At 34.8% G+C, this 24,961-nt stretch overlaps 1 pseudogene; it reads left to right on the forward strand.

The window, feature by feature from the left end:
• The first annotated feature begins 16,397 nt into the window (after nt 1–16,397).
• The window catches only part of LOC122738610, a 146,191-nt pseudogene continuing 137,627 nt past the window's right edge, over nt 16,398–24,961 (forward strand).

Here is a 24,961-nt window from a genome sequence, read left to right on the forward strand (position 1 = left end):
TGATTATAAAAAACATGGCCTCTGTTTCAGAGTAACATTGGGGCCATTGAAAAAGCACTAATTTTGTAAAAAAGAAATTCAGCCCACTAACCTCTCCTGCTCAATTCTGGGACCAGCTCATTGTTCATTTTCAGTGTCTATGATATATGTGCTGATAGACGAGATCTATGTAGTGCCTCTCCAAATGAATATCATAGTCTGCAAAATAGAAATAGTCTTCCACCAACTGCCTTTTCCTGTTATTATTTAGGCCAGACTCTTGAATGAATACAGACTCCATTCCATTAGAAGGATCAGAACTGAAGAACACCTCAAAGAACCAAGCAAACTTTTATCTCAGTTGACACACTTGGTCTTTTTATTGTTGGTCGCTCTTTAGTCTGCCAGAGCTTGTTGCAATCAGCACAATATCATTCCTCATTTAGAGGATTTCATCATATCTTGGTAATTCCTCCTTTATTTGTACACTGTGTAGGATACCCTCTGTGGTAAAAGCAAATACTTTTGGCAAACAAAATCTCCTCAATTGATATATGCTTTTAATAATAATAACCAGAGGGGGCAGTCAGGTGGCACAGTGGATAGAGCACCGGCCCTGGAGTCAGGAGGACCTGAATTCAAATCTGGCCTCAGACACTTAACACTTACTAGCTGTGTGACCCTGGGCGAGTCACTTAACCCCACTTGCCTCACTAAAAAAAATAAAAAAATACAAAATACAAAAATTAATAATAACCAGAAAGGCCAAAGTCACTTCTTTTGTCATATCTTTCAAGGAACCTGTGTGATTTTGGCATATGTGAGGAAGATACTGTGTTCAAGAAGAGCTTTTAATTATTTTTCCTGCTGAATAATTCTCTTTCATAGTAAATAAACAATTAGTATAAAGGTATATTTTATTCTCAACAACTTTCTATAAATTGGGTATTGGTAAAGATGTGATCTACTACAGAAAAATATTATGAAAGCATGACTATTTCTTTTTCAGTCCTTTACCAAGTATTTTCTTGAAATGTATGATTCTTCTTATAGATATTCTGTAGAAATATGAAAGTCAACATGCAGTCCTATAGTTACCAGTATTCTCTGCCATGGTTATTTTTGTTTTTTTTTAATAATGTGGTATACTATTTTCCTAAACCTCTGTTATATTCCCTTTTTCATATACCTCATGAATGAATACCTCAATGGTGTCAAATTCATATTGAAATGGGAGCCATTAATCTATACACAAGCATCCTGTGGGTCGCAGATTGACTTAATTTAAAATTTTAATATCTATCTTTTCTTATTTTGTTAAATATTTCTGAATTACATTTTAATCTGATTCAGGTTGAACTTCGGAGTGTTAAGGGCTATGCTTAGCCTGTAGGCTAAATATTTGATACCTTTGCCATACTTTAATGTTCTCAAAATTATCTTCCCTCCAATAGGATTGATGTTCTTTGTGTATATTTGATCTAGTTCAGATGATCTTCCCATCTTTATTTTTCTCAGTGCTATTTCAACTTTATCATCTAGGACTGTGATATTACAGTTGAAATGTGGTGATTACACTTTAATTGGTAGGGAAGAGTTTCTTATCAAAATCTTTACAGATCTTTTCCATTTCTCTCCTGCTTGTTTCTCTCAGTTCAATTTCATCTTTTAGTATCACTCAGATGATTTTCTTATTTAGGTCTATCGCCAAGCTTTCTATAAACTTGTTTTCCCTCAACTGCTTCTTGCTACTTTATGAAATAATTATGCTCATAATTTTCCACTATATTCTCTCTAAGATTTTACAGAAGAGCTTTTATTCTAAACTGGTGTTGTTGCCTTTGGCTCCCATCTTTTTCCACTCAGCAAGGAGAGCTAATATTTGTTGGTTGAGAAAATTTCTAGCCTTTTTATAGTTTTCTTATCTTGATAATGTCTTTATACGAGTTAAACTTCTTTAGAAATGGTGATAGGTTTTGTTAATATCCATTCTTAAATTAAAAAGGCAATTAATAGTAGACTTAGTATTAGTTCTAAGATCAAAGTCCACCTCTGACACTAAATAACTTTCATTAGTGAAAGTAGCCTATTCTGGGGCAGCTAGGTGGATAAAACACTGACCCTGGATTCTGGAAGACCTGAATTCAAATCCTGCCTCATACACTTGACTCTTACTATCCCTGTGATCCTGGGCAGGTTACTAAACGCTAATTGCCCCACCAAAAAAAAAAAAAAAAAGAAAAGAAGCAGGATGCTTGGGGGCAGCTAGGTGGCTCAGTGGATAAAGCACCTGATCTGGATTCAGGAGGACCTGAGTTTAAATCAGGTCTCAGACACTTGACACTTACTAGTTGTGTGATCCTGGGCAAGTCACTTAACCTGATTGCCCCCCCCCCCATAAAAAGTAGCCTATTCCTTATCAGTTTACCCATTTATAAAAGGAAATTATAATACACATTTTCCCAACATTTTTATTATTTTTTACATTTTTAATATCATTTTCATCTAGGTCTACCTTTATATAAAAGTCACCTCAAGAGAATGCTGGACAATTAATGAGATGTATTGAGAAGGTACCATAAAATAATTAGTAAACAGATGAAATTAAATGAAATTTCAATAGAATTAAACATTCATATGCAAATGTAAATTTTATAATGTAGCAAAGTTAAGATATCCTGGAAGGAGATAAAAGTGATATGTCTATGACTCAATCACTTGCAGAGTGATCAGGATAGTCCAAGAGGTATTGAAATAACTAAGCCTTTTGTCCAGATCTGAGTCAGCCACAGCTGTATACACATGCCCTTGTAGTTGCTGTTATTTAGGCTCTTCACCTTCAAACATAGGTTCTAAACATTACTACCATTGACAAAAATATAGAGAACAGGTGGGTGGGCTCCAGTAGTGATGGATGAACTGCAAAAGGTTCAAAATTTGATGTCAGTTTACACAAATAAGAAGCTGGAAATCTTATCAAGACTATTAGAATGAGGGTAATTAGAATGGAAATTACATAAGAATGGGATTTCTTGTGAGATTTTCAGTATTTCCTGCTTCCCTGTGGGCTGAGCATAACCCAAAGTACTTTTCTTTTTTCTTTCTTTCTTTTTTTCCCCCTGATGATTGCATAAGTAGTTCTAGCTAAAATCCAGGGCAAAGGCAGCTGTGAAAATAAAATCCTTTACCTCCTCAAAGCTCAGTCTTTATAATAAACGTTATTTAATCAGTTGTCATAACTGCCCATGAAAGTAGAACGTTATTTTTTTCATAGAATTAAATCCAAAGCTAAGAACTTAAACATCCTAATAATGACCAACCAGCAAGTGTCAATATAAGAAAATTATATAGACTCACAGGGCTGGAATGATCCTTAGAGATCTTCTTAACCTGGTGTCTGTGATCTTTTTACATATGTGATACACACACACACACATATAGCAAGCATGTCATATAATTGATTTCCTTTTTAATCCTATGAATTTTATTTTATGTATTTAAAAATATAATTCTGAGAAGGTATCCATAAGTTATCCTAGAGTGTCAAAGGGGTATATCACATACACACACACACACACACACACACACACATACACAAAAAGCACAGGCACATACACACAAGATTAAGATCTCTTATCTAGTTCGATTGTCTCATTTTACAAAGGAGGAAACAGATCTAAAGAGATTAGAAAAGGTTATTTAAAGTGACATAGCAATGACTGAAATCCAAGCGTTTTACCCTCCAGTCTAGTACTTATTTCAACATATAATGTGTCATTAAGACTTGAGTCTCCAAAATGGATGAATAGTAATTGATTGTATATTTTTCAACTATTTTCCAAGGCTAGTAGAGGTTTAAGAGCAAAAAGTGGCTAAAGAGAGAGACTATAAAGAGTGGAATGCTTACAGCTCATGAATAATTTCTTTAAAGTTCTTCTTTTCCATCAATTGATCAAAAAATATTAAGCACTCTATGCCAAAAACTATGTTAGTTGATGGAGCTAAAATAAATACAAAGATGAAACATTCTCTACAACAAGGAACTTGACTGATTTCGATATAACCAACAGAGTGTGGTTTGAAGAGAACCTCTAAGGAAGAAAAATTATATATGTATGTGTATATATGTATATATGTATGTATACATAATTTTAATATGAATACATGGTGTGGGGACCAATTTTTATTTGGGGAGTGCTGGTTAAGCGGCTCACCGCAATATTGGGGCAAGGAAGGAGACAGGAAGTCTCCCTCAAAACAGAACAAGATTTATTTTAACAAGAAGAAACTTAAAAAAAAACACAAACAGGATCAGTAGGATCAAGGGAAAGGAAATAAAATGGGGAAAGGGAAATTATAATACCTGAAAAAATACCACTGCTCAGGAATCAGCTGAAACTACACAGCAGAATGCCTGCCGCTTTCCAGCTTCCACCCAGAATGCCCAATTCTCCTCCCCCAAACCTAGAAACTCCCCACACAGCCCCAGCCAATGGGATGGCCACACTGACAGTCACATGACTGCCCTCACTAGGCTTCCAATCATTATAATTTTGCCAGGCCCATGTAGGCGTAGGCAAGTGGTGATGATGTGAGGTGCCAGAGCCCTGGCAACGGCTACAACCAGTGGATGGAGCACCTTGCGGTTTGTGGAGCCCCAGGCAAGTGTTCACCAAGGCATAAAAATCTCAAATAACAATTAATTCTTTACAATGGATCACCTGGATTTGATGGAGGTACCTTATTATCCAAGGGGCATTTTATGAAACCCTGGATTAATAGGATTAATAGGCTCAAAATGTCTTTCAACTGAACTCCAAACTTAACACAGATAGCTAGCAGATAAAAGACCTTACCTAGTGACTTCTTTTCCCTCAGGATAGTAAGTCCCTATCTTATGGTAACATCTAAGCTTCTTCATCCTTTCCAAACCCTTTTTTGGAATCCTGTAGTCTTATCATGATGCTTCTGTATTTCCTCCATACTTGTTATAACTGAAATTGTTAAACTACTTTTTGGTTCTGGGTTGATTTCTTTATCATACTATTGAAACAGATGACTGCCTGTAATCAGTGGACTACAACCATATATATCCTCAGAAATGGGGAGTCCTCTGAGCTTCTCTCTTAGGAGGGAAGTCTCCACATGATTATGTGTTTTGTTAACTTTCTTTTTGGGACAATAAAATATTAAATTGATATTATGTTTTTCTGTCTGTTTCTGATCTGTTTTTGTAGGAGATGTATTTTTTTTTTTCTGTCTCTGATTTGTAGGAGAAATTATTTCTCTGATCTGGTTCATTGTAGGAGACAGGCAGATATAATGTTCTCTTTCTAGTTAGTAGGAGATATATTATAATTTCTCTGATCTGTTTATTAATTTGTAGGAAAGATTAAACATTATTTCTCTGATCTGTTTGTAGGAGACAGGCAGATACAAAAGCTATATTTTAATATTTGACAACATACCAACAGATTATATGTGTGACTGTGGGCAAGGAAATTTTGCCTCTCTAGAACTTAGTTTCCTTATCTTTAAATAAGGGGAGATGGGGGCGGCTAGGTGGCGCAGTGGATAGAGCACTGGCCCTGGATTCAGGAATACCTGAGTTCAAATGCGGCCTCAGACACTTAACACTTACTATCTGTGTGACCCTGGGCAAGTCACTTAACACCAATTGCCTCACTTAAAAAAAAAAATAAGGGGAGATGTATGAGTTAATCCCTAAATTGCCTTCTATATCTATAACTATGTTTTTTATAATGTCCCTAATAGAGTCTCAGAATATCTGAAAGTCATGCATTTGAAACTTATTCCTTGCACTTTTTTGTTTGTTTGTTTGTTTTTTGTGGGGGCAATGTGGGTTAAGTGACTTGTCCAGGGTCACACAGCTAATAAGTGTCAAGTGTCTGAGGCTGGATTTGAATTTAGGTCCTCCTGAATCCAGGGTTGATGCTTTATCCACTGAGACACCTAGCTGCCCCCCATTCCTTGGGGTTTTGATGGCTTTTCAGTATTAAAGAGTTATCTTTTACCATAGGAGAACCAAGCATAGTTCTGGGTAAATGTTCACTGAATTTCATTAAAGTTGAAGTTGCCCTCCCCAGGGATGCAGGGAAATACTTTTGTTATTCTTGTTGTTATCGTACACATTAGTGAAGACTCTGACATTTGAGACAACAAGGCTCTGTCTGACTAGCCTGTATGTGGTATGTGGTAGTGGGGCAGGAGCTCCACCAAGAGGAAGAGGGATAAAGGGAAAGGAAGTGGGAAGACATCAAAGATAAACTTCCCAGAGGTCACAATTTGGCCTGGCTCTGCTCTGCTTTCATCTACAAGGAGCAGGGGAATGGCAGTCTCCAATAAGGAAACAGAGTAAAATGGACATAGTGAAAAAGTAAGATGATTTACATTTCACATATGATGTTTTCTGCTATTCTTGTCTCTACCTAGAAACATTATATACCTGTAGAGTTTGCCAGAATTTAATTTTGTCAGTTTGCCTCTTTTTAAAAAATGCTTAAAGCAAGACAGAAAAAACTTCAGACTTCAGAAAAAAAAGAAGTGTGTGTGTGTGTGTGTGTGTGTGTGTGTGTGAGTGTGTGTGTGTTGGGGGTGGGGGAGATAATAGAGGGAAAATACGTATGGAAAAAATAGCATCAGGTTATTTTAGAATAAGTTCACATTTGTTTTCAATATGGTCCTTGAATTCAGTGTGCAAAATTGAAATTTGACTTTTCTTGGAAGGAAGTCTCAACTAAGGAATGAATAGAAGAGGTTATTCAAGACTGCAAAGAATATCCAGAATAAAACAGCATCCAGATATAAGTAATTTCCAAGCCATTACTTCATTCGCTTGAGTTCCATTTTTCTCAGGAGTAAAATAAACAATGGGAATATTTGTTATAGCCCGGCATGGGTGCTTTTCTATGGAAGTTATTTTTCCACCAGTGTTATAGGTAATATCACTATAAGCCAGTGTCTGCCTTAACTAGAAAGCAAAAGTTGCGTGATAAATAGTACAAGAAAATGAAGAGAAAGTTCCCCATCCTTGATTCATAAAGAATGATAACTCTGCAGTAAGATTTCATGTCTGTACCTGCCTCCACAGAGAAAGAGTAAATTATATAAATGCTTTTAATGTCTCATCATTTATTTTCATTTAGGTATTATGTGATTTAGTTTAGAATCAGTCTATTTACAGTGGAATTCTGCTATGTATCTGTGATAACACTGACATGGGTATTCCCTTCAACAATGCAGATGGCAAAGAATAGATTTCAGACCATTCTATGCAATGCTTGACTATTTCTTCACCTAAGATGAATAACAAGGGTTTTATACTCAATGTGCTCACTGCCTTCTCATTCATTTGAGATTGTGAAGAAAGCATTGGAGCACCAAGGTTGTTTATTTGTTAGTTTTCATTCTTTCCCTATGATCAGTACATCATTTTTGCCATTATTTCTTTCAGGGAATTCTATATGCTCTTTCTCCTTCATAAATCCTCGTTTGTAATATATTGCATCTTGTTTATTCCTGCCCACCAAGAACCTCTTTGTGCCCTTTGGGTAACCTCACCCAAATGCACAAATGCAATATGCAAATTTCTTTTGACACAGTGTCCCCAAATAAAGATCAATATAGTTTGGTTAAATGATGTTGATGTTGGTGATGATGACCTTATAGACATTTTTTTTTCAAATTGATAGATCAAGAAGAATTTATTAAGTATTTACCATGTACAGGAACTGTCTTAAATTATGGGGATATAAAAGAAAATTGCATTCTAGCTGGGGAAACAGCATGTAGAATACACATGAGTACAAGTACATATATATGTATGTGTGTATATATGTGTGTGTGCATGTGCACACATATATGAATGCATATATATACACATACCTCCCATACATACTTCTGTATATAAACATATACACATACAAATACACATATATGTATACATATCTCCCAAGTATATGCAAACATATATACCTGTATACAATAACATATGTGTATATGAGTATATATACATGCATATACACATGGTAAGTATGTGTAGATGTTATTGTTCATCCTTCATCTTCACAGCAAACCAATGGCATCAAAATAAGTGATATCTTGACTTGACTTAAAGATGAGATGGATTTAAGTGAGGTAGAGTTGGGCAAAGTCATCAGCCTCACTCTCTTTTCCAGAGTGCTCAAAGTTCATTGGCAAGACAAAAGTCAGGAATACTATCAATGGCTTGGGTTATAATGGATGACTTAGGTGTCTTTGATATCTTGCCAAGCTCTAAGTGCTTCCCAGTACTTGCTTCAACCACCTTCATGTCAATTGGAAAAGCCTGTTAGTTACCTTCAACCTGGGTTAGCCTGTCTGCCAATACTTTTCACTGGGGTTTGCCTTCTGTTCATGCTATAGCTACACACACACACACACACACACACACACACACACACACACACACACACACACACACAACTTGAGTTGCCTAAGGCAACTACAAGTTAAGCAATTAGCCCAGGCTCACACAAGTAATTTTAAGAGATAGGCTTTGAAGTTAGCCTTTCCTGACTCTTTGACTATTGCTCTATCCACCATGCAATGTATTACCTCTATATGATGCACAACAGGTTCCCTGTGACACAATTGTATTGGATTAGAAGCAAAATTATTTCCATCATTTGTTATCATGTTCCAAAAAACATAGTTATCCCTAATTAGCTCCCTACACTAGAATTCATAGACCTTTCCAGATACCTTCAAGCTTGGAAGTTGGCCACTCCTCCTTTGGCATTGCAAACTTCTTTCAGTTCCACTTCACAACACTTGTATGGCAGCAAGTAATTGCCTTCCTACAGTAATGCTATAAAGTTTGCAATGGTTCGCCTAATTGCACAATTAGGCGCACTCAAACTGGCAGTTTATTTCTTGACACACACTTTTCCCCAAACTCCTGCAATAAGCCTTGAAGGAAATGCCAGCACAACTAAAGGTCTAGAAATTCAACTGCCTGGGCTGTCATGCCAAGATAGGCAGCCAGCCTCAAGCTGAAAGAAGCTTGGCATCTTGGAGTGATGTGGTGATCAAGGATTCTTTTATGTGCTATGCTGCCACTTTTTTCTGATTATACTTTTTTTCTCATACTACCCATTCCCAGACTCACTGGAATTGGTTGCTGAGTCAAAATAGTCTTTGTTCCTCATCTCCACTTCCAGACTCTCCCTTTACTCCCCCTAGTAAATACTGAATTCTCCTGATTTTAGAGTCACATTATCCAAATGCATCACTCAGTTCAAATCTTGGTGACTGCTACTTAATAATTCTCAGGACATTCTCTCTCCCTTTTCAATGAGTTTAGTTCCTGGATCATAGTCTCCTCCATGACAAGTTGTACACTCATATTAGGAGATTCCAACATATTTGTTGATATTTTCTAAAATAGAGGACTTTTCAGTTCTTCAATCTATTCAACTCCCATAACATATCCATGTATTCCACCTAAAATATTCATATGGATCATCGCATAATTGAGCTTACTATTCTGTACATGGATGCCATGTTGAAGAATTCCAAATTCTTATATTAAATTATGATATTTTACCATTCCATCTCTTTCTATGCCTTATTATACCACTACAACTTCATGTCTCTTATGTAGGACTTTTCCAGGCCAGTATTCCCATGCTGGTTACACTCTCCATACTTACTAGGCTCAATTCCTTGGGATGGCACATAGGTCAACACTATACTATTCTCTACTATTGAATTTCTTCATTCCTTATGTAGGTGTTAAAATTAGCCTCAGGTTCCCCAAGCAGAGCTGCCCCTCCCCCTCTGCTTCAGCTGCAGGAGGGACTCTGAGCCTGGCTAAACTGAGAGGATGAAAAGCCCCAGGCAAGGCACAGCACAGCCCATGTGCACAGCGGAGAGGGTCATGGAAAAATGGGAGAGATGTCAGGGTTTCCTTTGACCAGTCCCTGGCTTGAAAAGGGTGGCATGGGACTCAGCCAGCCCTGGGGGCAGCAAGCCCAGGTTTCACCTGAGGGAGAAAATTAATAAGAAGAGACACTAGAGACTGAGGGGGGGGGCAGACAGAGGAAGGAGAGTACCGAGTTAGGGGCTTTTCAGGGGTTCATCATTAAGGTAGTGAGAAAGAAGTTAACGAGTGAAGCAGGGCCTTTTCAATGAGAGGATGCTACATGGAAGCTAAGGAGATGCATGGGTGAGAGAGACACACCAAGAAGGTCCTATGACTTTGCATTTCTTTACCCTTATCTCTTACATTTATTTCTATAAATAAACTTTCTGCTGTTAAATTAGGAGAGGCTTCTTAATCATTTGCTTATCAATTTGGGAGGAGCAAGTGTGGAAAATTTTAAATGGCCCTAACAGATTGGTTTAGAAAATTAATAGCAGTCAGATAGCCAGCCAGTCAAAAGTCAACAGATTAGGCCCACAAGTAGTTAAAAATATTCTCACACTTATCAACTCTGACCTCATACACTTATTAGCTGTGTGACTTTAGGCAGATGTTTAACCTTTGCCTCCCTCAGTGGCCTCATTTGTAAAATGGGGATAATAATAGCACCTACATCTCATGGTTTTTGTTAGTATCAAATTAGATACTGGTAAAGCACTTAGCACAGTGCCTGGAATATAGTATGAGCACTATTCATTATTATTATTATTATTATTATTATTAATACTATCTCATATCACCCCTTATCATAACACTCCAAATCTAGGTCATCCCCATCATCTATATCCTTAGTTCCAAACCTGTGTTGACTGGGCAGGTCTACTAAAAATATATGTTTTCGGTCACCTGAGCACTGCAGAAAAGCAATCCTTCTTCTCTTCCAAAAAGGATTCTCTATGCTATTCATCACAGTGAATCTCTCTCATCTCTTAGATATGTTCTTAGTTCTCTATAAAGGCTACTTCCAAAGAACTATCTTTTATATCTTCCAATCCTTTCAGAGCTTTTTCTCAACTACAAAGTTGAAAAATGTTAGAGCTGAAAAGAACTTTAAAAGTAATCTATTCCAGGGGCAGCTAGGTGGCACAGTGGATAGAGCACCGGCTCTGGAGTCAGGAGTACCTGAGTTCAAATCCGGCCTCAGACACTTGACACTTACTAGCTATGTGACCCTGGGCAGGTCACTTAACCCCAATTGCCTCACTAAAAAAAAAAAAAAAAGTTATCTATTCCAAATCATACCTGAACAGAAATCACATTTGCAATGACCCTCTTCCTGATGTAGTCATTCTGTATCCTCCTGAAGAACATTAGTAAGGAGATCATCCATCAAAAGTGGCATAGTCAACTTTTATATACTCCAAATTGTTCATTGTTTGACTTATTTACCCTAGGTTTTAACCCTTTGTCAGTTAAAACAAGTCAGCTTTTATCTTCTTTTCATATTCTAGTATAAGAATTTAGCTATAGTACTGGCATGGACTTCAGAATTCATTGAGTTAAATACTCTCCTTCACAGATTAGGAAACCAAAGCTTAGGAGGTATAGTGAGTTACCCAATAATATGCAGGTAGTAAGTCAAAGAACAAACATTCAAACTAATGTCCTATGACTCCAAGATTATCAGGAAAATTCAACATTCTTTTTATTTCAACCAGTATAATATAATAGAAAGAACACCACATTTTTGAGTGAGAAGCTTTCAGTTCAAAATCTGAAGGAGAGTATAGTGTAGTGGAAGAGCACTGTACTTAGGCCAGGACAGATCTGGGTATGAATTCTTTTTTTTTTTTTTTTTTTTAGGGTAATGCGGGTTAAGTGACTTGCCCAGGGTCACACAGCTAGTAAATGTCAAGTATCTGAGGTCAGATTTGAACTCAGGTCTTCCTGAAACCAGGGCCAGTGCGTTATCCACTGTGCCATCTAGCTGGTTCCTAGGTATGAATTCTTGTTAGCATTTTTTGTGTGGGAATGAGCAAACATTTTACCCTCTCTGAGTTTCAGTTTCTTCATCTAAAAAATAAGGATCATAACATCTGAAATACCTCCCTGATATGATTATTGTGATGATTAAAAGAGATACTTGGTTAAAGCTCTTCGCAATTATTAAAGTCTAGATGAACTTAATTTGTTATTATTTTTACCTTTATTACCCTCATGCATTAGTGTTCTTTCCCTTTTCTAGATCCATTCCAGTATATCCTTGCCCTTTCTAAAATATGGCACCAAGAATTGAATACAATACTCCAACTGTTGTCTTAGCTCCTTTCTGAAACCTTCCTTTCTAAAACAAACCAATAGTGAACTGCACATTTTGGCTATTCCATACACAATTTATGTATCAATAATTTAGCAGTAGATCATATTCAAATATGAATTTTAAGTCCTATTTTATGATGCTAGCAATTATTTGATGTGAGCCTACCTTGTACTCTGAATGGATTTTACGTCTCTTGCATAAAAGATCCTCAATTGAGGGACTGTATTACATATTTCTATTAAATCTTTCCAGAACACCCAATAAAATGATAAACACATTGGAAATCCCTTAATAAATACTCATTTAATTGAATTGAAGATTAGGATCATCATTATAATTATGATTACCATCAATAATAATGATGACATATAATAAATTATATAGAATTATATTATTGTAAAGGGCCTAAAGTCTTTGGCTCCAAGATCAACCCAATTTATGCTGCAATTCCTGCTAGAGTTGTTGTTCAGTCATATTTGACTCTTTTTGACATCTTTTGGGATTTTCTTAGCAAAGATACTGGTGTGATTGGCCATTTCCTTCTTCAGCTCATTTTATATATGAAGAAACTGAGGCAAACAGAGCTAAGTGACTTTCCCAGGATCACACAGGTAGTTAATCTCTGAGGCCATATTTGAACTTAGGTCTTCATATCTCCAGGCTGAGCACTCTATCTATTGTGCCAGATAGTCACCCTCCTGCTATAGTAAGTAATGTTTTAATGAAATTCCTGTCTAAATAGGATAATAGAAGTACTTCTATGCTTAAAATCTGCATTCAATTATTCAGTAAGTCATTAAGAACCTACTATGTGCCTATTAAATTTCGGGGATAGGAAAAAAAAAGGCAAAAGACCATCCATGTTCTCAATGAGCAAACAGTCTAATAGAGGTATATATTTTCTTTACCGATACATATTGAAACTCAATTTTTTTTTTTACTTAGAAGATAATATTTTTGATATTCAGTAGTAAAAGAAAATCCATTGCCCAGTGACCATACCTATGTTGATGAGTGTCTCAGTACTTAGAATGGTCATTGAATAAAAGATCTACAAGGCAATAGTAATAGATTAACTACATATAATACTTAAACATTTATGAAGCACTTTTCCTGGGATCATTTACAAGCCCTGGTACTAACTAGCTATGTGTCCTTGGTCAATTTGCTTCACTTACCTGAGTTTTTTCTTCACCAATAAAATGGGAGAATTCAGATATACATATAGTGTCTCAAAATTTTTAGCACAGTTTTTAACTCTAAGAAAATTTGGGACTTTGGGGACACCCTGAAAATAGCTTCTTAGGTACCTTTCAGGTCTAATATATATTCTTATGATTTTATATATCAGAGGATAAGTCTAATTCATATGAGATCTCACATTCTCTCTGCAACATCCTCGACAGGTGGTTTATTTGGCCTTTCAGTGATTCATTAATGTGCAACACAGACCACTATAATTTTACATAATTCTAATTGCAAGAAATTGTTTTGTTGGTTTTTTTCCTATTGAGCTGAACTCTAACAGAACTTCCACTCATAGTTTCATGTCATATATTTATACATAGAGATATAGATATGCGTATACATATAGATGCATATATACACACATACAGGTGTTTATATATGTGTATATAGACATACACACATATGTATATATATGTATATATATATATATCCACACACATACATATATTCAAAGTTATCCTTTTCATATTATGGGTTTTAAGGGTGTACTGCTCCCATGATCTGGAAAATCCACATAAAAATTTTTGGCCCTTTCTTCATACCAGTGAAGAAGTCTGAATTATTATGATATTAAAAGATAAAATATTTTGATATTATATAATACTTTACATATATTATGCATTTCTGAGTTTCTTAACTTTTTCTGTGTTGTTTGTAGCTTCTGCAAAACTCCCCCCAAATTCCCAGTTAATTTCTTATGTAGATCTGCGATATATTGAAACCATTATGGGAAATGGAAAAACACAGTGTAGAAGGTATAACTGTATGTTCATATAATGTATAAATGCACTGGTACACACAAGATAAACAGTTATGGTATCCCATCTAACTCTTTCATCCTCCATTTAAACACGCCTATTTCTTCTAAGCTATACTCACATGGCATAATTTACAATATTCACATAGCTTCACAAATTGAGCAGATAAGTAGGTATTATTTCCATTTTACCCAAAAACAAAATCAACATTAGTATGGTGAAGAAACTTGACCAAGGCCAGAAGCCCAGCAAGTGTTATAGATATCATTACAACTGTTTTTCCCTCTACATACTGCTTATCTCTATAGAAATTGGACCTCTTTTATAGTCAAATTTCAATTCATCATTCAGTCTTCTGGAAGCAGCATCAGCAGATTCCTATAGTAATATTAAACATTTGCATAGCACTATTACCTCATCAGAAGCAGCTAGATGGTACAGTGGATAGAGAACTACTGGGCCTGGAGTCAGGAAGACTGGAGTTCAAATTCAGCCTCAGATATTTAATAGTTATATGAGCCTAGGCAAATCACTTAGCCCTTTTTGCTTCAGTTCCCTCATCTGTAAAATGAGTGAGGAAGGAAATGCCAAACCAGTTTAATATCTTTGCCAAGAAAACACCAAATGGGATAATGAAGAGTTAGACATTAATGAAACTACGGATCAACAACATTCCCTTGTCAAAGCACTTTCCCATATAGTGTCATACATGTGTGTGTATGTGTGTGTTTGTTTTGTTTGTACTGGACATTAGGTATCATTTATATAGTCTAACCTGTCCCATTTAATAGATGAGGAAAGTGAGGCCCAAAAAGCTAAAAAGATTTACCCAAGATCACAAGAGTTAAGAGCAAAAATGGGGCTAAAATCTCCATCTTATTCCTAGTCCAATAATTATTCCACTAAAACAGACTAGTAAATCAATTCAATTCTTAAAAGTATCTCTGTATAATACACTCTTCTAGGAACTATAGATATGCTAATGGATTCAATACAGGTCTGCTTTTAGAAACATACAATGTAATCTCTACCTTGTTGCACTTTCTCTGAAAATGTGCTTATAAAGAAGCATAAAAATAGCATAGAAGGAAAGCTGGAAATGAGGTGTAAAGCTGATATAGCATCAATATCCTGAGCAAAGTACAATCCTGTAGATTGATAGTTGTATGTAAATTCCAACATGGCTATGAAAATAGGTAAGCCACAGACATCTCATTCGTTCCCATGGAGAGTTATGTCAGCATCATCTATAAACAAAAGTTCACATTATTCAATATGATAGCAATATCAATCCAAAATGAGTGGTTTGGGCTGAGTTTTGCAAAATCTGAGGAATTTCTTACAAAATGAATGCTCTTAAACCTATATATCCATAATCTGCCTTATTATACCAATTTTATTATTTCTCAGAGTTCATGAAAGTCTGTGAATTTGTGAAGAAAGTCAAAAGCTGAGAATTGTGTCTTCTGGAGCCCTTTGGGAGATTGAATTTCCACTGGGGGAAGGGGGAGGGGAAAGGGTTATTCTATATAGACTGGGTTGCACTAAAAACTCAAATGTAAGCATATTATTTATTTTCCATGTTATCTCCAAACTAAGTATAACGCTTTTGTTCAATTCATTTTAGTTTAAAATGAATCTGATTCAAGATGAACTTTTTATTCATTAAATTATTAGCTAGTTTATTTAATAATTATTAGTGCAGTAGAGTGCTAACTGTAGTCAGAAGCCTTGAGTTCAAATGTGACCCCGGACACTTATTAGCTCTGTGACTATGGGAAGTCACTTAACCTCTCTTTTCGTCAGTTTCTTGAAATACAAAAGGGGGTAATAATAGGACCTAGCTGGCATACTTGTTGTGAAGATCAAATAAGATATTTGTAAAACATTTTAAACAGTGCCTGACACATAGATAATCTATAAGTAGGCACTTACTAAATGTTTGTTCTCTTCCTTTATTCCTCCTTTATACATTGATATTTTTATATTGCTTTGTAAAGAATGTAACACACCTTATTTCACTTGAACTCATGTTTTCTGTGGCTAAATTAAAAAAAATACAAACAATATAAATCTTAGGCCATTGACATGCATGGTTCCATACCTTATTGAATGATTAAATTCAGCCAATTCTTATAAAATACCTACTACATTTAAGGAAGCGATAATGGTTCCAAAGAAAACTGAATGGGAAGTGAAGCTGAACTACAAAAAATATACACCAATAAAGACCAGCTTGTTGATGACACTTTTGAAGGTATTAAAAATCAAATCTTAAAATAATTGAAAAAGAGAAGGATAATGAGTGCTTAAGAAAAAATAATGAATATTATTACATGAAAAAGTAAAACAAGATAATGCAAAAAATTTTTCATTTCTATAAAAATCTTTTTTTAGAATAGGGTATTAATAGTGAAGTCATCCTGGATGAGAAGGCAGTAGGAAAACTTTGTACACTACTATATATTCTAAGGTAGATAATACTTCTATAGTAAGGTAACGGGAAAAGAAGGGAACAAGGATTTGCATAGTACCTACTATGTTCTAGGTACTGTGCTAGGCACTTAAAAATATATATGTATATATATACGTATATATATATATATATGTATATGTATATATATCGTTTGAGCCTCACTACAAATTTGCTAAATGTGTGCTTTTATTATCCTCATTTTATAATTGAGGAAATAGGCAAATAGAGGTTAAGTGACTTGCTCAGAGTCACACAGCTAGTAAATGTCTGAGTCCAGATTTGAATTCAGGTCTTCTTGATTCAAGGCCCAGCATCCACTGTGCTACAACCTACCTTAGTAACATATCTGACTGAAAGGTGTAGAGAGTACCAGATTTCTCTGTACTTATTGTGTGTTGGCTAATAAGAAATGAAAAAAAATCTATTTTACCCACTAGATCAAAATGTCATTCACCTTAAAGACTCTCTATGTTAAACTCACCAAATTCCTTAAAAGAGATAATAGAGATCTGTAATACTGTAATAACTGTATGATTAGAAACATCCGTCTCTTGGGGGGCCGCTAGGTGTTGTAGTGGATAAAGCACTGGCCTGAGTTTAAATCCTGGGCAAGTCACTTAACCCTCATTGTCCTGAAAAAAAAAAAAAGGAAATAAAAAGAAAAGAAACAGAAATATACATCTCTTTACTTACATTTCCACTGAGATTTAACACAAGGAGATACATGTTTGCAAAAGATATTTGATAACCTCAGTGAAAAGGAGGAAGTCCAGCATGGAGTATAAAGCAAAGAGAAATCATCATCATATGGTGAGATCCTCCAGATGGTCCTGTTTGAAAATAGCATTTTGTTGATTATATCAAAACCCGAGAGACTGCAGAGCACCCTAAATGAGATTCATAATGATTCAAAAGCCTAACTAGGCACACAGGAGAGATTGAGTGTGTGTGTGTGTGTGTGTCTGTGTATGTTCATGAGAGAGAGAGAGAGAGAAATAATGTCTATTTTCCTGATCTGGTTAATCATTGCATATATTAATTTAGACACAGTAGATGCACAGTAAAATAGGGAAAGTATTTAATAAAAGGATTTGAATAGGTTAGATTATATTGGGGAAATTATAGTACTTTTAATGATACCAGCATACTCCTCAAAACAAAAGTCCATCGTTTTAATATAAATATCCTTCTGAAACATTGTGTGGCCGTGAGTAATAGTATAAGGCATGCTGTGAAGTTTCAAATGTGAAGGTCACCTAAGGGGTAATGGAGATGTCTGATAGATATGAATAGGCGACAACATATTAGTAACTAAGAACCATTCAAGAGAAATGACATGAAAGTTATTATCAGAGAAACATATAGTAGAGAGGTAAAATGGTCTTGTTCATGAAATTACAAGATAGCTACATGAAGGCCACCACATTTTGAATGATTTAATGGATGGAGTATGGTAGATTTATGGGAGTAGATGATCAAAGATCACAAAAGATTATAAAGTATAGGAGGGCTGTTATCTGCACCATTGGAAAGAGTACTGAAGTATGTAAGACATTGTGTGTTAGGTACTGAGGATACAGATACAAAAATAAATAAATGGCAGGATCTTACATTCTACATGGGTAAAGTACCAGAGGATGGGTTTTATGAATAAACAAGAAAATACAGGGCATTTTAAAGAGAGATAAAGCATTTAACAGCCACAAGAGATCAAGGGGATTCCAGAAAAGGGATGTCTGCTGATCTAAGCCTTGAAAGAGAATAAATATTTTATTTTTTACATTTAATTTTTACTTTATTTTTTTCAATTACATGTAAACAAGAAGTCTTAACATTCTTTTTTTATTCTAAATTTTGAGTTCCAAATTCTCTTACTCACTCCTACTTGAGAAAGCAAGAAATTAGATGCCAATGTTACATGCTCAGTCATGCAAAACATTTCCATTTTAGGCATGATTTTTTTCAAATTTCTATTTACATACATATACATGTATATATTCATTGATTCATTTGTTTGTATATTTATTTATTTAGAATTTTCACCGTTAAATGTAAAAACAATTTTTACATCGATTTTTAAAACTTTGTTTTCCAAATTCTCTTCTTCCCTCCCTCCCTACCACCCCTTAAAACTCAAGCATTTCAATATAAGTTATACATGTACAGTCATGCAAAATATTTACACATTAGTCACTTTGCGAAAGAAAACAGACAAAAAAATTAGAAAGAGAAACTATAAAAAATACTTCAATCTATATTAAGATATCATCAGTTCTTTCTCTGTAGATGGATTTCACTTTTCATAAGTCCTTCTGATACCTTCCTGCTCATCATTTCTTACAGCCCAATAGTGTTCCATCCTAATCTCATCCCACAATTTGTTCAGCCATTCCCCAATTCATGGGTATCACCGCAATTTTGAATTCAACTTTTTAAAAATTTCTTTTAGGATACCAACCTAGTACTGGTATTGCTAGGTCGAAGAGTATGCATGGTTTTATAGTCTTCTGGCCATAGTTCCAACCATATTAGACATACTGTCAAAAATGCAGACCAAAACAAATAATAGAGTTGTTTTTTTAAAAAGTATACTTTTATCTTCAATCAGACTCCATAAGTTCTTTCTCTGGAGATGAATCACAATAATCATAATAAATTTTTGGAATTGTACTGCTACATTGTGTTGCTGAGAATACCTGTCATTCACAATTGAGAGTGCAATACAATACAGTACAACATCACAGTTACTGTATACAATATTCTCCTGGTTCTACTCATTTCACTTTGATTCAGTTTTTGTAAGTCATCTCATGATTTTCTGAAACTGTACTGCTTATCATATCCTATAGCAGAATGATATTGCTTCATGATTATATACCATAATTTGTTTAGCTACTCCCCAACTGGCGAGCATTTCCTAATTTCAATTTCTAATTCCTTGCAACAACAAAAATAGCTGCTATAAATATTTTTATACATATAGGTACTTTTCTTTTTCTTTGAACTCTTTGGGGGCACAGACCTAGTAGTAGCATTGTTGGATCAAAGGGTATGCATAGTTGTATAACCTTTTGGGAATAGTTACAAATTGTTCTCCAGAATAGTTGGATCAGGTCAAAACTCCACCAACAGCGTCCTCTTTATTTTTCTACATCCTCTCCAACATTGGTTATTTTCTTTTTCTGTCATATTAGCCAATCTGATAGGTATGAAGTAGTTTTAATTTGCAAGTAGAGTAATTTTAATTTGCAAGTCTCTAAGTAGTAGTGATTTAGAACATTTTCATATGACTATAAATAGCTTTGATTTCTTCTTCAGAAAACTGCCTGTTCATAACCTTTGACCATTTTTCAATTGGAGAATGACTCATTCTTATAAATTTGACTCAATTCTCTCTATATTTGGCAAATGAGGAATTTATGAGAGAAATTGCTGTATCCCCCTCCCCCCCCATTTCTTTAATTTCTTTTAATATTGGTTGTATTGGTTTTGTTTGTGCAAAACCTTTTTTTTTTTTAATTTGGTGTAATCAAAATGATCCATTTTATATCCTGTCATTCTATCTATTTCTTGTTTGGTCATAAATTCTCCACTTTTCCATAAATCTGACAGGTTAAACATTCCTGTTACTTTAATTTATCATATCAAACTTTATGTTGAAATCATGTATTTATTTTGACTATAAATTGGTATATTGGGGCAGCTAGGTGGCGCACTGGATAGAGCACTGATCCTGGAGTCAGGAGGACCTGAATTCAAATCCAGCCTCAGACACTTAACACTTAACTAGCTGTATGACCCTGGGCAAGTCACTTAACCCCAATAACCTCAAAAAAAAATTGGTATATAGTGTGAGATGTTGTTGTATTCCTAGTTTCTGCCAAACTGCTTTCCAGTTTTGCCTGCAATTTTTGTCAAAAAATGATTTCTTGTTCCAAAATCTTGGAACTTCTGGCTTTCCAAATAGTAGATTACTATTCTCCTTCACTGTGGTGTGTTGTGTACCTGAGTATTGTCAGTAAGGTGTCAAAATGGATAGAGCACCTGTCCTGGAATCAGGAAGACTTGAGGTCAAATCTGGTCTCAGACTTACTAGCTAAGTTATCCCGGGGAGACACTTAACCATTTTTGCCTCAGTTTCCCCACCTATAAAATGACCTGGAAAGAGCTGGAAACCACTGAAAATTACTAAAATTGTGTACCTAATCTATTCTATTGATCTACCACTCTATTTCTTAGTACCAGAATATTTTGATGATTACCACTTTGTAATAATAGTTTGAGATATTGCACTGCTGAGGCACCTTTCTTCACATTTTTTTTCATTGATTTCCTTCATATTCTTGACTTTTTGTTCTTCCACATTAAGTTTTTTTTTTTAAGGCTCAATGAAGTAATTCTTTGGTAATTTGATTATTTATGGCACTGAATAAGTAAATTAATTTAGGTAAATTTGTCATTTTTATTATGTTGACAGCCTATGTATGATCAATTAATATTTCCTTGGTTGTTAAGATCTGATTTTATTTGTATGACAAGTGTTTTTTAATTGTGTTTATATAGTTCCTGGGTTTGTCTCAGCAGGTGACTCTGAAAAATTTTATATTGTTTATAGTTATTTTAAATGGAATTTTCCTTTCTATCTCTTACTGCTGAACTTCCTTGGTTATATATAAAAATACTTATGATTTATATGCATTCATTTTAGATTCTACAACTTTGCTGAAGTTCTTAGTCATTTCTAGTAGTTTTTGGGGGGTTGATTGGTAGGATTTTCTAAGTATACCATCAGATCATCTATAAAGAGTAATTTTTTTGCTTCCTCATTGCCTATTTTAAATCTTTCAATTTGTTTTTTCTTGTCTTATTGCTATAGCTATCATTTCTGGAACATTATTAAATAATAGTGGTGATAATGGTAATCCTTACTTCACCTCTGATCTGATTGGGAACTCTTCTAACATCATCATTTCAGATCAAGCCTGCTGATGATTTAGATAGATACTATTTATCATTTTAAGAAAGTCTGCATTGATTCAGATGCTTTCTAGTCTTATTTTTAATAGGAATGAGTGTTAGTTTTTTCTGCATCGATTGAGATAATTGTATAATTGTTGTTGATTTTATCATTGATGTGATCAATTATGATCATAGTATACCTAAAACTGAACCAGCCCTGCATTCCTGGTGGAAATCACACCTGGTCATAGTGTATAATATTAGTGATACATTTCTTTTATATCTACTAATATTTTATTTAAAAGTTTGCATCAATATTCATTAGGGAAATTAGTCTGTAGTTTTCTTTCTCTGCTTTTGCTCTTCCTGGTTTAGATATGAGCACCATATTTCTGTTGTAAAAAGGAACTTGGTGAAACTTCCTTTTTGCTTATATTTCCCATTGGAATTAATTACTCTTTAAATTTTGGTAGAATTTACTTATGAATCATTTGGCCCTGTGGATGTTTTCTTAGGCAGTTAATTGATGGCTTGATCATTTTTTCCCCCACATAGTTTTAAGTATTTTTTCCTCTTCTCTTAATCTGTACAATTTACACACACACACACACACACACACACACACACACACACACCCCTCACACATTTGCAAATATTCATCCATTTCACTTAGATTGTCAGATTTATTGGCATATAATCAGGCAAAATATCTCTTAATAATTGCTTTAATTTCATCTTCATTTGTGGAGAATTAACCCCTTTCAGTTTTGATACTGGTGATTTGGTTTTCTTCTTTCTTTTTTTAAAATATAATTAACTATTGGTTTGTCTATGTTATTGCTTTTCTCCCCAAAACCTCCTAGTTTTAGTTATTATTTTAATGGTTTTCTTACTTTCTTTTTTTATGTATTTTTTTTTTTGCGGGGTAATGGGGGTTAAGTGACTTGCCCAGGGTTACACAGCTAGTAAGTGTCAAGTGTCTGAGGCTGGGATTTGAACTCAGGTACTTTTCTTACTTTCAATGTAGACCACAAGTGTGCCCTTGGAATTGGCATCCAGAGCTTCATGTGGGCAATGTCACAAGTACTAAATGCAACACCAGCAAAGCGTCCCTTTCTATACTTCTAACCAGAAATCTTACCCCTCCCTTCACTCCCACCGTCTGTAGGTTGAGAGCTCCCAAAGTTGCTGCTCACACCAATTCAGCTCCCTCCAGAGCCCACTGCTGTCACTGGTTTATGGAATGTACTGTGAGGTCTTTGCTATTCACCAGTCTTGACCATCCCAGTGAGACAGATCTTTCCTGCTGATCTCCTAAGTTGTCTTGGGATGGAAAATTGTTTCACCTGACCTCTTACTTCTGCTGCTCCAGAATTCAATTTGAAATGTATTTTTAGCCTTTTTTAGAAGGGAATTTGGGGAAGCTTGGCTGAGTGCTTCTCTGCTATGTCATCTTGGTCTGACTCTCTGGACAATAAGTACTCTGAAAGATAGAAATGAGAAGGGAGTGTATTCCTCACAATATTTTCTCTGCTTTTGATAAGTGTATGATATTATTGGCAAGGCAGGATATATACTCATGAAGAAATTAAATGACAATTAAGCTTTTTAAAACATTTGGGGGTGGAATTTAAAAGATTTTTATCTTTCAGGTTGCAAGGGTGTTGAAAAAAGCAGAGAGAAGAATGTAGAAGGAAGAGTCAGACAGAAATTAGGCTATATTTGAAAAAAATTGCATACCACCTCAGACACACACACACACACACATATTTGTAATTCTACCCCAAAAGAGCAGCAAATATTTAATATCAACTATAGCATTTATAGGGTATTGGAAAAATACAAATGAGTGGTAGGATCCCTGCTTTAGTAGGGTGCACAAGAAAAGAAATGATAAACATACAATTTAGAATGGAATGTGTATTATGAAAGCTTCAAGATAATTATGAAAAATCAGATAAATAATAGACTATTTTAGGAAGAGAAAGCAGAAGATCACATAAAAGGTGGAACTACTACTTGAGGTGAATGAGTAATGATTAACAATAATGGAAAAAAAGGCAAGTCACTAGCCCAAGTTGTAATAAATCTAAAAATATTGAAAATAAAATTAGGTATCATTTCTAAGCTATTGAAAAATCATGGAGAATGGAAGAAGTGACACATGAATATGTAAGAAACAAAACTTGCTCCTGTTTAAAAGTAAACAAAAAAACTGGAAAGTTGATACTATAATTGTAGACAAGTGTATTTGACTTTGCTACATGGCAAAATTCTATAAGGTTTTATTAATATGATGATTGTTCTACATTTAGAAGTGGTCTTCATTTAACTTATCAATATACAAGGCAACTCTCTAACACTTTAATGCAGAATAGTTGTTAATTTTCATTGAAAAATGGGATTTTCTTACTGAGGTCTCCCTATGTTAAAGAAATCACTGGCATGTACAAAAAAATAGAGATCAATCACAAAGTTGGTAGAACTTCATCAAGAGCTAGTTTGAACAATTAATCTTGTTTTCACTTATAGGACAGATAAATCAAGAAAATATGGAAGAGATAGTGTACCAAGGCTTAGGCAATTATTTGATAAAGTTGCTCATATTTAGTTTTTCATCTTGTGGGAAAATTGGATAAATATGGGCTACATAATGGTGTTACAATGGATACAGTGCTAGGTCTGGTGTCAAGAAGACTAATCTTCCTTATTTCAAATCTAGCCTTAGACACTTACTAGCTGTGTATCCCTGGAAAAGTCACTTAACCCTATTTGCCTCAGTTTGTTCATGTGTAAATAAGATGGAGAATGAAATGGAAAACCCCTCCAGAAAACACCAACTCAGACATGACTGAAAAATAACTGAAGAACAATGAAAACACTTTGTTTTCCACTTTATCAAACACTAGATTGTTTTGTTCTGTTTTTTAAAATTTGCTTTTGTGTAGTCTGTTCCATTTATCTATCTCTCTATGATTTATATAATACCAGGTAGTTTTGCAAATTGCTGCTTTATAATATATTTTTGGTTTGGAAGTGTTATCCCTCCTTATCCCAAGAAGGTCAACAACAGAAAGAAAGGCGAATATATATATATGTACCATACTATCCATAGCAATACCTTTTATGGAGGTAAAAACAAAACAATGTAGGTGCCTATTAATTCTAGAATGGCTAAGCAAACTGGAAAATTAAGAAGATGAAATATTGCTGTGCATTCAACTCTAATGGAACTTTTGGGTTATGAGTTATTTTAGATCTATATTTGGTCTTATAGTTTGAGTACTTGAAATTTT

The sequence above is a fragment of the Dromiciops gliroides genome, chromosome 2 (assembly GCF_019393635.1).
Source record: "Dromiciops gliroides isolate mDroGli1 chromosome 2, mDroGli1.pri, whole genome shotgun sequence".
Taxonomy (NCBI): domain Eukaryota; kingdom Metazoa; phylum Chordata; class Mammalia; order Microbiotheria; family Microbiotheriidae; genus Dromiciops; species Dromiciops gliroides.